This window comes from Bos mutus, chromosome 2 (assembly GCF_027580195.1).
Source record: "Bos mutus isolate GX-2022 chromosome 2, NWIPB_WYAK_1.1, whole genome shotgun sequence".
Taxonomy (NCBI): domain Eukaryota; kingdom Metazoa; phylum Chordata; class Mammalia; order Artiodactyla; family Bovidae; genus Bos; species Bos mutus.
In genome coordinates, this window is record NC_091618.1 from 8,102,398 (window position 1) to 8,116,862 (window position 14,465).

Here is a 14,465-nt window from a genome sequence, read left to right on the forward strand (position 1 = left end):
AAAGCCTTGCCCATAACACGTTTCCTCCCTCGGAGTCCCAGGCCCCTCGGAGGAAGCAAGGAAACCCCAGGCTGTGGCCCCTTTTGGCTCATAAAACGATCTTTTTCTCTGGGTTTTTTCAGTGGAATAATCTATTTTTAGCATCAAAGAGCTCTGCCAGGGGCTTCGACCTGCGGAGGGACTGGCTTCGTGTGACCACAAACCCTGCTGGAGGTGGGCACCCCTCAGAGGGGTGGTGGTGGGGCAGGAGGGCAGCGAGGAAGGGTGTGCCCCCACCCCCGCCCCCAGGGCCACGCGCTGCAGACTCTGGCTCAGGGCTCCTTCTTCTCCTGTTCAGGGAAGGCTTGTTTGGGGCCAGGCCACCTCCCCACACCCAGTCCTTTCTCCCCACAAACCCGAAAATAATAATAATAACAGTAATCATAAACTAGCACTTCCCACAGGCCAAGCACTCTCCCAAGAGCCTCAGGTAAATGAACTCATCCTCATGGACAAGGAGACAATCTCAGAGAGCTTAAGCAACTTGCCCAAGTTTGACTCAGGACCGATGGAGCCGGGATTTGGTAGTCTGTTTTACCAGCCGTGGGTCTCATGTTACCGCTGAGGAAACTGAAGCTCAGGGAAACAATGAATGCGCTCAGAATCACCTGGACAGCAGACAGTGAGGCCAGGATCTCCCCAAGGCGGCCGACTCAGGGCTTCTGGCTCAGACCCGCACCCCAGCCCCAGAGCTTCCTATGGCCTCAGTTCACTCTCCCAACAAGTGGTGGTGTTTGGGTGTGCTGGGGGCCGTGAGGGCTGGAGGTACTGGAATCTCCCATCTTCCTGAGGAAACTGAGGCTCCACCAAGAAAAGGGACCCACCGGAGTTTGCAGAGTTAGGCCGTGGTGGTGAGCCTCATCTGCTGGAATTCCTGAAGGCTTTGCTGAGCTTGGCTGCCAGCTTCCCATCCCCCCATCCAGATACCACCCCCCCCCCAAATCCCTGCTGCTTTCTCTGAGGGGTTTGGGCCCCCAGAGGAGTCTGGATAGGGCTGCAATTTTTGAAAAATGATTTGGTCTTAATGACCCCCCCATCTCCCTCCCTTTCTCTCTCTCTCCTTCAATCATAATGACCCCGTTTGCAGGGGTGTGCCGGCCAGCAAATTTGCTGACCCAGGCAAAAGGAAGGGGGGGTGTCATTATGCGGTTGGGAAATGGTGAGGCATTTCATATGCCACCGATCTAGTATCCCAGGAATTTCTGCTGCCCTCAAGGAAATTAAAGAATTAGCTACCATCCAGGGCTGTGGCTTCCTCCTCACTGTGCGCGTGCATTTTCTTGACTTTAAATAGGATGCTCTGAGCATCTGCGTGTAGTGGCAGCATTATAAGAAGAAGAAGCGCTGCCTAGGGTAAGGAGAAAGTCCTGGCCAGTGAGGCTACAGGCTCAGAGAGGGGCAGGAACTTGCCCTAGATCACACTGCTGCTGCTGCTGCTGCTGCTGCTAAGTTGCTTTAGTTGTGTCCGACTCTTTGCAACCCCGTGGACTGCAGCCTACCAGGCTCCTCCGTCCATGGGATTTTCCAGGCAAGAGTACTAGAGTGGGGTGCCATCACCTTCTCCACTAGGTCACACAGCTAAGACCAAAAAGCGACACCGCCTGACTTGCGGCCAGATTTTCTTTCCACGATGCGAGGTCCTGCAAGCAATTTGCTGTGTGAAACCAAACAAGTTCTTTTCCCCTCTCAGGGTCATACTTCCTTGTATGTAAAAGGTAGGAGTGAGATCACTGTCTTAGTTCGAGTGCGTGTGTGCTAAGTCACTTCAGTCGTGTCTGACTCTTTGCGACCCTGTGGACTGTGTAGCCCACCAGGCTCCTCTGTCCATGGGATTCTCCAGGCAAGAATGCTGGAGTGGGTTGCCCTGCCCTCCTCCTCCAGGGGATCTTCCTGACCCAGAGATCAAACCCATGTCTCTTGTGTCTCCTGTATTGGCAGGCGGGTTCTTCACCACTTGTGCTGCCTGGGAAGCCCTGTCTTAGTTTTGGGGTTCCTCCAAAGACAGACCTTGAACCTAGGGAATAAGTGTAAGCAGTTTATTTGGGGGCTGGCACCAGGAAGCAGGAGTGAGGGATCGGGGAAGAGGCACAGGGAAGGGAAGGCAGCCCATACAGGGTGAAGGAGCAGCAGTTTGCTGCTCTGATCCCTGGAGATCCTCCCCTCCGGGAACCCTCCGAGGAAGAGACTGGAAACCACGCACAACTGCTTCGCCAGAGGCCAGGGAGCTGGAGTATGTATCTACCTACTCCCGTCTCTCCTTCATTGAGGGTTATCCTAGGAATAATGACCCTCCAACAGTTCTTGTCACTCCTCTGGACAACAGTCACTCAAGACCAGAAAATGTCCAGTCTGTGCTTTAGGGGAACTCTTTGGGGAGGGTGTGTGATTTCTAAGGCATCTCTTGGCTCTGGGAAATAAGGATTTCGTATTTCAAGGCATCTTCCTCAGTATCTTCTCAACCCTTCTGAGCTGTCACGACATCAGGGAAGTGATGTATTGGCACAGCAGTTGTTGTTCAGTCGCTCAGTCGTGTCCGACTCTTTGCGACCCCGTGGACTGCAGCACGCCTGGTCTCCCTGTCCATCACCAGCTCTGGAGTTTGCTCAAACTCCTGTCCTTTGAAGTAGGTGATGCCATCCAACCATCTCGTCCTTTGTCATCTCCATCTCCTCCTGCCTTCAATCTTTCCCAACATCAGGGTCTTTTCCAATGAGTCGGCTTTTCACCCCATTTGGCCAAAGTATTGCAGCTTCAGCTTCTTCATCAGTCCCTCCAATCAATATTTAAGGTTGATTTCCATTAGGATGGACTGATTTGATCTCCTTGCAGTCCAAGGGACTATCGAGAGTCTTCTCCAACACCACAGTTCAAAAGCATCAGTTCTTTGACATTCAGCTTTCTTTATGGTCCAACTCTCACATCCATACATGACTATTGGAAAAACCATAGCTTTGACTAGATGGACCTTTGTGGGCAAAGTAATGTCTCTGCTTTTTAATACCCTGTTTAGGTTAGTCATAGCTTTTCTTCCAAGGAGCAAGCGTCTTTTAATTGAGACATAATTTAATTGACACAGTAGCTGTGGCACAAAATCACTGCCTGCCTATCCCAGAGCTTGAACTTCCCCTATCCATGCTTCAGCATTTTGGACATTTTTAACAAATATGTTATTTATTTGGCTGTGCCAGGTCTTAGTTGTGGCATGTGGGATCTAGTTCCCTGACCAGGGAATCAAACCTGTGTGCCCTACACTGGGAGTGTGGAGTCTTAACCACTGGGCCACCAGAGCAATCCCCTTGGATCCTGATTTTTTAAAAGTGTTGAAAGCCCTGAGGAGCGTGGTGCCAGGGAGTAGGCTGAATGGAAGGAGAGCCTGTTCTCCATCACTTTGGCTGAAGAAGTCCGCTTTGTTTATTAATTTTTATCTAAACTTTTTCCCCTCGAAGTTACTTAAACAGTCAAGTACTTCTATAAGGCACTCTTCACCAATCCTCACAGAAAAACACATTCAACTTTTAGCACTTACTCTATTTCTCTAAGGGGCTTCTCTAGTGGCTCAAACAGTTAAGAGTCTGCCTGCAATGTGGGAGACCTGGGTTCAGTCCCTGGTTTAGGGGATTCCCTGGGGAGTGGAATGGCTACGCACTCCAGTATTGTTGCCTGGAGAATTCCATGGACAGAGGAGGCTGGCGGGCTACAGTCCATGGGGTTGCAGGGAACCCAACCCGACTGAGTGACTAACACTTTCACTTTTTTTCTGTGTCTCTAAATAACGTGTTCACCAAGCTCATTGTGATTCTTCTGTTTTAGACGTTACCTATGGACTTTCCCCATGGAAGAGGATTTATCTCCTTTTACCTGAACTTCTTACCATGCACCATTTCTATCCTTCTAAGATAGTAGTTATTTTGGTTAGATGAGCTGTCTGTTAATATTTCCTTTTTTCAGCTGGGCACATGCTTTCCCAGCTGGCTCATATAATATGCTCTGGTCACATTTCCTTGATTGCATAGCCTTTTGTTTTCCCTGGAGTTATAATTTGTTTAGCTTTTCATTTGCATAATTTTCTGTGTGCTTACCACAAATGTATTCCTAAACTCTCCACTAATTGTCCACATCTCCTATTATGAAATTCAATAGTATCTATTCATTTACAGAGTCCTCTCTTCTGGAATCCCCTAACCTGCTCTAGTCTGGACTGGTTGCTCTCCAGGTGTGCTGCTCAATTACCAGAGAGCTTTCTACACTGTTTTCCTAGAGTTCTCTTTGCCACTTCTTCCACCAGAGGCTCTGTTTTCAGGATCCACCCTCTTTCTCTTGATTCACTTCCTTGTTTTGATGGAGCACATCTACCAGTAGCTTCCTAAGAAAGGGTGCATAAGAGGTAGATTTATTTATGAGCATTTGATTATGTCATTAGTCATACACCATGGGTAGTTTGGCTGGGCATAGAAGTCATAGTTAAAATAATTTTCTCTCTTCAAAGGTATCTCTCCATTGTCTTTTTGCTTCTTATGTTGCTACTGATGAGTCTAAAGACATTTTGATTCTTAATCTCTGAAAATAGCTTATTTTTTTTTTCTCTCTGAAAGTTTTGATGATAGTCTTTGCCCAAATGTCCCAAGATTCCACAATTACATGCCTTTGTATGGTTCTATTTTCCCTCATTGTTCTGGACATTCCATTGATCCTATGACTTAGACTTTTATCGTGATCAGTCCTGGGCAGTTTTCATGAATGATTTCTTTGATAATTTTTTCTTTTTCACTGTTCTCTCTTTCTGTTGAGGCTTCCAAAGTTCTAAATAATTTAAGATTTTCATAAATTCTAAAATTCTATCCTCTCCTATTTTCTGTTTTCTTGTGTTTTTGTAGTCTTTCAGGGGGAGATATCTTCATCTTTCTCTTTCCATGTCTCTATTCTAACTTTTGTTACAGTAATTTGAATTTGTACTTTTCCGTTTTCTAATTATTACATTTCCTATCTATTCTTATTGCATAGATGCAGTACCTTCTCTTATCCTTCTGAAGATATTAATGATAGACTTAAAAACATATTTCATCTCCCTGCCTAGTGTGTTTCTTTTGAGTTGCTTTATTTTTCCATTTTATTTTGTCTTATCTTTCTTGGTAGAGGCTTTCTTCGTATGGCTGATGACCTTTGGCTGTCTGCCCTATTTATAAGGAAAGAAGCTCTGTGTAATTGTGTGAGCCTGACTCTGGACTTCATAGAGGGGTCAGACTAGATTATTCTCTTGGCCAGTATCTTTAGATCTTTCACCTTGGTCTGCTCGGATTCCTAGGGGTAGACTCTCCTAACGTGCTTAGAAGGTACTGGACTGACTGCCAGTGTTTGGGGGCAAGAGGGTTGTGAATGCCTATATGTAACATTCTCTTGATCCTTCATTTTTTTATGCCATAGCCCCTGCCTTTTATGTGGTTGGTCCCTGCCTGTCTAGAGACCCTCTGCTTTTTTTCTCTCCAAAAAGTAAACCTCAAGTATCCTACTGAGATAGGAGAGAGAATCTGGGGGTCTAACTGCTTCCTATAGATTTTCCTTATCTATCTATCTATTATTTATTTATTTGGCCACTTCGGGTGTTAGCTGCAGGACTCGGGCTCTTCATCGTAGTGCACGGACTTCAGCTGTGGCACACGGGCCCCAGAGTGCTCGGACTTCATAGTTGGCAGTACGTGGGCTTAGTTGCTCTGTGGCCTGTGGGCTCTTAGCTTCCCAGCCAGGGATCAAACCCATGTGGCCAGGTATTGAACCCACGTCCTCTGCATTGCGAGGGGGATTCTTAGCCACTGGACTGCAGGGGAAGCCTTCCTGCATTTCAAACATCCCTCCTGTTCTCAGTGCCTTCCCCACCCCATTTCTGGATGTTTCTCCTGCGCCCAATCCCTGAGTCTTTTGCAGTTTTGCTGTGTAAGATATGGAGCTGCTTTCTGCTTTCCCACGGCATGTCTGTGGGGATTTAGGCCACTCAGGTCTGCCAAGTCAGGGGCTTGCCCCACAGATGCTTTCTAGGTTCCTACACTTTACTGCTATTATCTTTTCTCTTGTTCTCTCTGACCCTGTAGTCAGATAACCTAAAATAACCCCTCAAACCAAAAAAACACACCAGCACCAATCACCTAGCCAACAACAGCACTCCACACCTGGGAAGTAGACGTGAACACAGGCCTTCAACCCACTCCTCTGTTTTCTAGATCGTGGGGAAGATTTTGATGGAAATAAGGATTCCAGATCGATCTTATTTGTGTTTGGGAGGACTCAACTTTAGAAAACGTGAGTGCTTCATGTTGAAGTTTGACAGAAAACAACAAAATTCTGTAAAGCAATTGTCCTTCAGTTAAAAATAAATAAATTTTAAAAATAACAGTGAGTTCTTCCCAAAATTCATTTATAAATTATATTAGCAATTCTAGGATTTTTCCATAAAACTTGATAAACTGTTTCTAAAGCTCATGAGGAAGAATAAGTGGCCAGGAAAAGACAAGACAGTTTTGTAAGAGGGAAGCAAGAAGACTCATCCTGCTTGATATCAGGACCTAGGACACGTTAAAGTCATCAAGTCAGAGAGGTACTAGCACGAGACGATTAGGCCAATGAAACAGAATGAAGATCCCAGAAATGGATGTCCCTGCAAGAGACCATCAGTCAGGATCCTGCAGGAAACAGGTGGTACCCCCCAAAGGCTTGGCTGAGCAGCGTTTAAAAGAGCAGAGCTTTGTGGAGCTGGGGCAGGATGAGGGAGCCAGTAAGGTGTGCTGATGTTTCCAGATTCTAGCAGCAATGGGACGCAATGGAAAACCACTGGGATGAGGGGACGGGACGTGGAGATGGTTCGGGAAGCCAATAGCTCTGGGAAGGGAGGTGCCTCACAGAAGGAATGCAGACACTGCCCAAACCATGGCAGGCCAGGTGAGCAAGGAGCCCCTCCAGCAGCGCCTCCCTCTGGCTGAACCCAGCAGGGGGGTCAGGGAGCCCAAAGACCAAGCAGGTAGGTCACAGATGGCCGCCTCCAGGTGCACAGAGCAGGGGTAGGGAAAGGTAACGAGCAGATCCGAGTGGGGGGAATGGAGAAAAACCAATACACGTGGAACTAGCCAACCATCTCCCCGGTAGTCCACTCAAAGTTTCCACAGATGATGCAAATGCCACAGCTCCCAAAGTGACTTCTTCAGAACCTACTTGTCCTTCTTCTGTGAGTGGCACAGTCATCCACCCTGTCCCCAGGCTAGGTCCTGGATCACTCTTCTGTCTGACTGTTGAATTTCAGTTCAGTCACTCAGTTGTATCCAACTCTTTGCGATCCCATGGACTGCAGCATGCTAGGCCTCCCTGTCCCTTACCAACTCCTGGAGCTTGTTCAAACTCATGTCCATCGAGAGGGTGATGCCATCCAACCACCTCATCCTCCCTCTGCCGTTCCCTTCTCCTCCTGCCCTCAATCTTTCCCAGCATCAGGGTCTTTTCCAATGAGTCAGCTCTTCACATCAGGTGGCCAAAGTATTGGAGTTTCAGCTTCAGCATCAGTCCTTCCTATGAATATTCAGGACTGATTTCCTTTAGGATGGACTGGTTGGATCTCCTTGCAGTCCAAGGGACTCTCAAGAGTCTTCTCCAATACCACAGTTCAAGAGCATCAGTTCTTTGGCACTCAGATTTCTTTATAGTCCAACTCTCACATCCATACATGACCACTGGAAAAACCATAGCTTTAACTTGATGGACCTTTGTTGGCAAATAATGTCTCTGCTTTTTAATATGCTATTTACCTTCAAAATAATCCCCGTGTTTCTTCTTGTCTGCTGGGATGGCAGCTCATCCTCCATCTATCAGCCAGGCAGGGGGAGAATCAGCCAGTATTCCGCCTATGCTTTCAACAACTTCCCATTTTCCGCAGGAAAACCCTGCTCTTTCCCTCCATCTTCCTTCCAGGCTGGGTGTGGGGTCCTCACATCTCCAGGACTCCACCCCCTCCTATAATCTCTCTCGAGAGGCCTGCCTGCTCCCAGCCCTTGCTTCTTGTCCGTAGAAAGCTCACACCTGCACGAAACTGCTCTGTCATCCAACCTCTTTGCTCGCTCCGTATCTCTAGCTGCTGTCATTCCTGTGTCTGGCCCCCTCCACCCTCTGTGAGTTTGCAAAAACAGGAAGTGTGTCTCCAGATCCCCGAAGCAAGCATACATGATGTTTGACGAACGAATCCATGATCGCGTGACCAAACAAGGGATTGAATGAAGGGCCCTCCTTTTCTGAAACACTGAAGACGAGAAGGCTTGAGCCATTGGGCTCGGTGTGTGTGTCATTTACTCAACAGTTGTGCATTGTGTGCTTACCATGTGTAACACTCTGTGCTTGGTACTGAGTACCCAGCGGTTAACACAACAGGTGCAATCTCTCCGCTCATGGGACTTAGAGGCTGAAGGGGGAAATCGACATTCGACAAGTAACTTCACAAATAATTACTTCATTTTAGCCACGGGTGAAGTGACATTTTACAGAGTCAGGAGCCATGGTGACCCATGGGTAGGGGTGAGGTCTGTGAGGAGCGGGCTAGGTAGAGGGCACAGCATGGGCTGGGGACCAGAGGAGGGCAAGGAGCCAGCCTGACCCGGGAGCTGCAGATCAAGGCTGTAGGCCCAGGCAGAGGGTAGGCTGAACAGGTAGGCGGGGACAGCTCTGGAAGGATGTCAAGGCAACCAGAGGTGAAGAGAGTGTTGGTAAGTCTTGGGGCGGGGGTGTAACACGGTCACATGTGCACGCGTTAGGTTTTCTCTAGAGAATTAGTTGAAGGGGGACTGGAGCTGTGTATACACACACGCTGCAGGCTGCACCCCTGTCACCAAGGACAGAAGGATGGGGTAACCTTCAACCACCCTCCCTCCCCACACCCCATGTGGTGGCTTCCTGTTAAGGTTAGCCCTGGGGCCCCTGTCCCCACCTCCCTGAGATAAGGCTGTCTCCTCTGAACCTGTCCCCCGACTAATACCCTCCATGAGGGGTCTCCCTGTCCCAACACCTCACCCTAGGCCTGCCTGCCTGTCATGGGTTGAGTGGTGACTCCCCGAAAGAGTCTCCGGAAACTGTGAAGGTTACTTTATATGGCAAAAAGAGAACATGGCCTTGTATGGTAACAATCATGCGTGCTCAGTTGCGTCCAGCTCTTTGTGAACCCATGGACTGTAGCCCACCAGGCTCCTCTGTCCATGGGATTCTCCAGGCAAGAATATTGTGAAGCAGATTGCCATTTCCTACTCCAGGGGATCTTCCTAACCCAGGGATCGTCTCCTGAAGCTCCTGCTTTGGCAAGAAAATTCTTTATCACTGATCCACCTGGGAAACTCGATATGGCAACCCAGGACTGAACCCAGGTCTCCCACATTGCAGGCGGATTCTTTACCAGCTGAGCTACCAGGGAAGCCCACCCTTATATGGTAAAAGGTGTGGTTAAATTACAGATTTTGAGCTGAGGTTATTTGGGTTTATCCAGTGGGCCCTAGGTGCCATCTTACGTGTCTCTGAGGCAAAGGGAGGCCACTCGGAAAAGAGGAGGCGGGGACCGGAGGGATGTGGCCGCAAGTCAAGGAACGCTGGCCCCACCGGAAGCGGGAGGAGGCCAGAGAGGGACTGTCCTTGAGAGCCTCGGGAGGGAGCACTGCCCTGCCCACACCCCTATTCGGGACTCCTGGCCCTCAGAACTGTGAAAGAATAGATTTCTGCTGTTTCAAGCCACCCAGTCTGTGAGGGTTCGTTTCGGCAGACCTAGGAGTTGAATGTGCAGCTGAGACCCCTACTCGCTGGGATCCTGGGCTGGCAGCTGGTGCTCTGTCCAGGGTCCGACAGCATGGACCTTGTGCGTGAAACACGACTGGGCCCCTGCTTCCAAAATGCCTACCTGGGGCTTGCCGCCTGTCGTGTGTTGCTCAGTGCACGGCTCTCAGCCGAACTGAAGTGACTTTTGCACGTGGAAAGGCACGGGCTTGCCAGCCAGGCCACCCATAGTGGGTTCACACCCCTTCTGCCATTTGCTCCACAGCACAAGATATGACTCTTGTGTCTATAAATGGGAGTGACCACAGCACCCATCAAGGCGGCGGGTGGAAAGGACTTGGGTTAAATTTGCAGCTCTGCCACCTGCTGCTGTGCACCCAGGGCGAACACCTCAACCTCTCTGAACTTGTACTCCAACTGAGGGTCAGGAGGACATCGGGGAACTGGATTTGGCAGGTCGTTTCAACAAGTCCCCTTGGCCCCACAGGTCAGCCCCACAGGCTCAGGTTTGCCCATCAGCCCACCCCAGGAGGCCCCTGCCGTGGCCTGTGGCCCCTCAGAGGACCAAGGACCCTTGGAAAATGGTCTTGTCCCTGGCGTGGGGGAAGGGGCCCTCCAGGAACCTGGAGGGGCTTAGGGGAAGTTGCCTACCCCCAACCCCAGCTCCTACCCACCCTGCCCCTCATGCATGGATGTTCAAGTTCCCTCTTTCGAGGAAATAGATCAAAGGGCCTGAAGCTGCCTCAGGGTAGGGGGAGGGCGGGAGGGGAGCTGACTGGGGGTTCAGCTCTGTTCGCTGGACTTTTACACGTTCCCTGCCCCTACTGCTCCATCCTCACCCGCACCTGCTGGCTAAGGTCACCCTTGTCCCCATTTAATGGATGGGAAACTGAAGCTCAAGCCAGGCAAGTTCCTGACTCTGCAGGTGAGGGGCTGCTCCACAGCCCTGAGTGGAGCCGGGCTCTGCGCCCCGGAGCCCCCCTCCAGGCCTGCCTGCCTGCCCTGCCCCCAACCCTGGGACCAAACCCCCCTCCTGCCTTCCTCCTCTCCTTGCAGTTAGCATCTCCCTCCCTGATTACAAAAGCCACACATGTACAATGCTGAACCCTTGGGAAGACCAAAGAGGAAAAAAAAAATGTAATAATCACCCCACACCTCTTACTTAAAATTAGACACTGTCAATACTTTGGTGTGTGTCTCTCTCTTGAGTCAGGGTCTATTTCTCTCTCCTTTTTTTCTTTCTTCTCCCCAGATGTCATCACCATAGCTGAATTTTCATGACTCCACAGCAGGCATTCTTCCCCTGAGTATACAAGCTTCGGGGGACCTGGGGACTCCTCGAAACCACACACAAAATCATGTCAGATATGTAGTTTCCAGTCCCTCGTTTTCATAAAATTCCCAAAGGAGCCCAGGGCCCGCATAAAGGTTAAGATTCCCCCTCTTCTGCCCGCTGGCCCAGGTCACAGATGGAGCTGTGACTGGGGAAGGCTCGCCCTTTGGGTGTCCTGGGATGGCCACCTTCACGGTGGGCTCCGCGGTGCCAGAGGGGTGCCTGAGGGAAGGAGCTCGATGGTGTGGGTCTTTGCGGGGCAAGGTCTGTGGCCCACGTGGATCTGGAGGTTGTCACAGCACAGATTCCCAGGTCTGCAGCCACTTCCACCCACTCCCATGTGACAGCTCTCCAAAGAGCCCTCCACCAATGTTTGAGGAGTCCCCTCTGGTTTCCTCGGAGAAGGCAATGGCACCCCACTCCAGTCCTCTTGCCTGGAAAATCCCATGGATGGAGGAGCCTGGAAGGCTGCAGTCCATGGGGTCGCTGAGGGTCGGGCACGACTGAGCGACTTCCCTTTCATTTTTCACTTTCATGCACTGGAGAAGGACATGGCAACCCACTCCAGTGTTCTTGCCTGGAGAATCCCAGGGAAGGGGGAGTCTGGTGGGCTGCCGTCTATGGGGTTGTACAGAGTTGGACACGACTGAAGTGACTTAGCAGCAGCAGCTCTGGTTTCCTTCACTTTGGGGAGCCGGGGCAGTGTGTCCAGCCACCTCGTGTGTGGCTCCTTGGGGCAGAGAGCTGAAATGGCAGGAGGCTGCATTGCTTTGTCCCACTCACAGGTGTTCATTTAGCACCTACTGTGTGCCAGGCACAAGTCTCAATTCTAAGATTCACAGTGAACAGAATAAAGTCTCTGTCCTCCTGAAGCTGGGTCCTTGGCGAGGAGAGAAATGGTCAAGAACAACAAACAGGTAAGTGGGAATCGTGCTGGGTGGAGCCCGCGAGATGACGAAATCGAGGCAGGAACAGGGACAAATAGAGAGGGAGGGGCTGGTCTAGGTAGGTCGTTGGGGATCTCTCAGCGGGTGACAAATGACCCCCACCCCGAGGGAACAAGGGGATGAGTCATGAGCATTTAGTCCAGAGAAGTGTGTTCTACCTGATGTGAAAAGCCTATTCATTGGGAAAGTCCCTGATGCTAAGAAAGACTGAGGGCAGGAGGAAAAGGTGGGGACCAGAGGATGAGATGGTTGGACGGCATCACTGACTCAATGGACATGAGTTTGAACAAACTCTGGGAGATGGTGAAGGACAGGGAAGACTTGCGTGCTATAGTCCATGGTTTCAAAGAGTCGGACACGACTGAGTGACTGAACAACAATAACAGTGTATTCCAGGCCACAGCAGCAGCAAAAACGGAGTTGTGCAGAGCAATGGTAAGAAGGCAGCTGGCTCCCCACCTTCCCGCCACACAAGGTCGGCTCCACATGCCAAGGGTCAACTGAGCCAGTCTGTGGTCAAGACCACTGGTGGCCAGTGGTCAGTGGACACAGCATGAGGTGGCTCTGGACCTCGGGTTGCCAGACTTGGCAAATAAAAATGCAGGAGGCAAAAAATCGCCTGAGATACACTAAAAAATGAGTCCAATTTATCTGAAATTCAGATTTAACTGGAAACTCTGTATTTGATCATCAGTCCTACCTGGGTCTGGACTGTGGACAGGTGGGCCTCAAAGCAGCAAAGGAGATTCAAAATGGACAGCCGGTACATCTTGCCACAGCCTTTGCCCTGAGTCCTGGGCAGGCCATGGGGAGCCATGTGGGGAACTGAGTGGGAGCAGAGAGGCTGGTTTGCATTTGGAAAGAGTTATGTGGGTGGGAAAAGGGGTTTGGAGATACCTTACCTATACCTAAGGTATCTGCCTGGAGGCAGGGAGGTATCCAGGCTTTGGTGATGCCAAGGCCTGAAACAGGACAGTGGCTGGAAGTGACAAGAAAGTGGGGAAATGGATTCAAGAGACACTTAGGATGCTGGTTAGAATGAGCCACGTGTGGCTGTGGCATTGTAGTCTGGAGGCTGGGTGGATGGTGGTGAGGAACACTGGGCTGGAGCCTGTCTAGTGGGAGGGCATAGGGTGGAACACGGGCGGGACCTGGGAGGTCCTGAGTTGCGAGGGGTCCAGGTTGGTCCTGCCATGTCTGAGCAGGTCTCCTGGAGAAGGTGTCCAGCAGGAAGGTAGAGGTATCGCTCTGCAGCCCAAAAGGAATGTGGGCCTCACCTGCCCACTCAGGGCCACGGAAGAATGGGTATGAAGAGATCCAAATGGAGGGCAGGAAGCTGGGACGCACCAGCCGGAGGGATGTGGGGGGTGGGGGACAGGTGAGCTCAGGAAGGTGACTGGGAAGGTAGAGGGGGTCCAGGCCAGGGTTTGGAAGGAAGGTGTCATGGATGGGAGGCAATGGGGCAGAGAGAACCTGAGACGTGACCGTGGATTCGGTTAGGAGGATGGCGGCGTTGGTGATTAACGGGGTGCAATTCAGGTGAGAGGGGTTCAGTGGGGGCAGCAGATGCCAGGTCATTGATTCACTCATCCATTTATCAACTCGTTCATTGTTTCAGACTTGGAGCAAAGAGGAAAATGGCCTTCGGGGGCCTAGGGCTGGAAGGGTGGAGGGGTGTGGCCAGGGGACCACGGCAAGGGTGCAAGTGAAGAGGTGAGCGGCCCAGAGGAGCAGAAGATTCCATGGGAGGCAAGGCGAGGACTCTTCGGGGCAGCGTCCGGAAGCAGCCTGGACAGTGGGGAAACGAGGGAGGGGCAGGCTCTCTTGGAGGGCTGCAGAGAGGTGGTGTACTCTGGAAAGAGTCAAGTTCTGAGCAGGTGGGAGGTGGAAAGAAACTCCCTAAGATGAACCATGGCCTGGGGGACCTGGGGGCTCCGTGGCAAGGGCTGGTGTGGTGGGGACAGGATGTAGAGGAATAGGGGGCGTGAGTGACCCACATGGGAGCTCTGCACCAAAGGGGGCGGAGATGGGCTTCAGAAGTCCCAGGGTCCCCATCTGTCCCTTCCCCTGCCTGATCTGTCCTGTCCCCCAACCTTTAGCATCTCTATGCTTTCCATCCTTCCCCTGTCAGAATCCACTCCCAGAAAAGCACCCAAAGGCCTTCCCTCTGAGGCCCAGACCACAGAGCCACCTTCCTCCCCTGCGCTCTGGTGAGTAGGCAGAGCAGGCTTTCGGCCAGCGGGGTGGAAGCTCAGACGGTGGGATTTCAGGTGCAGCAGAGACAGAGGGGAGAGAGAGAGAGAGGAAGCTTGTCCCAGCCTCACAGGGCCAGCGACTACAGTGGCACCAGGGGCCTGGCCTCG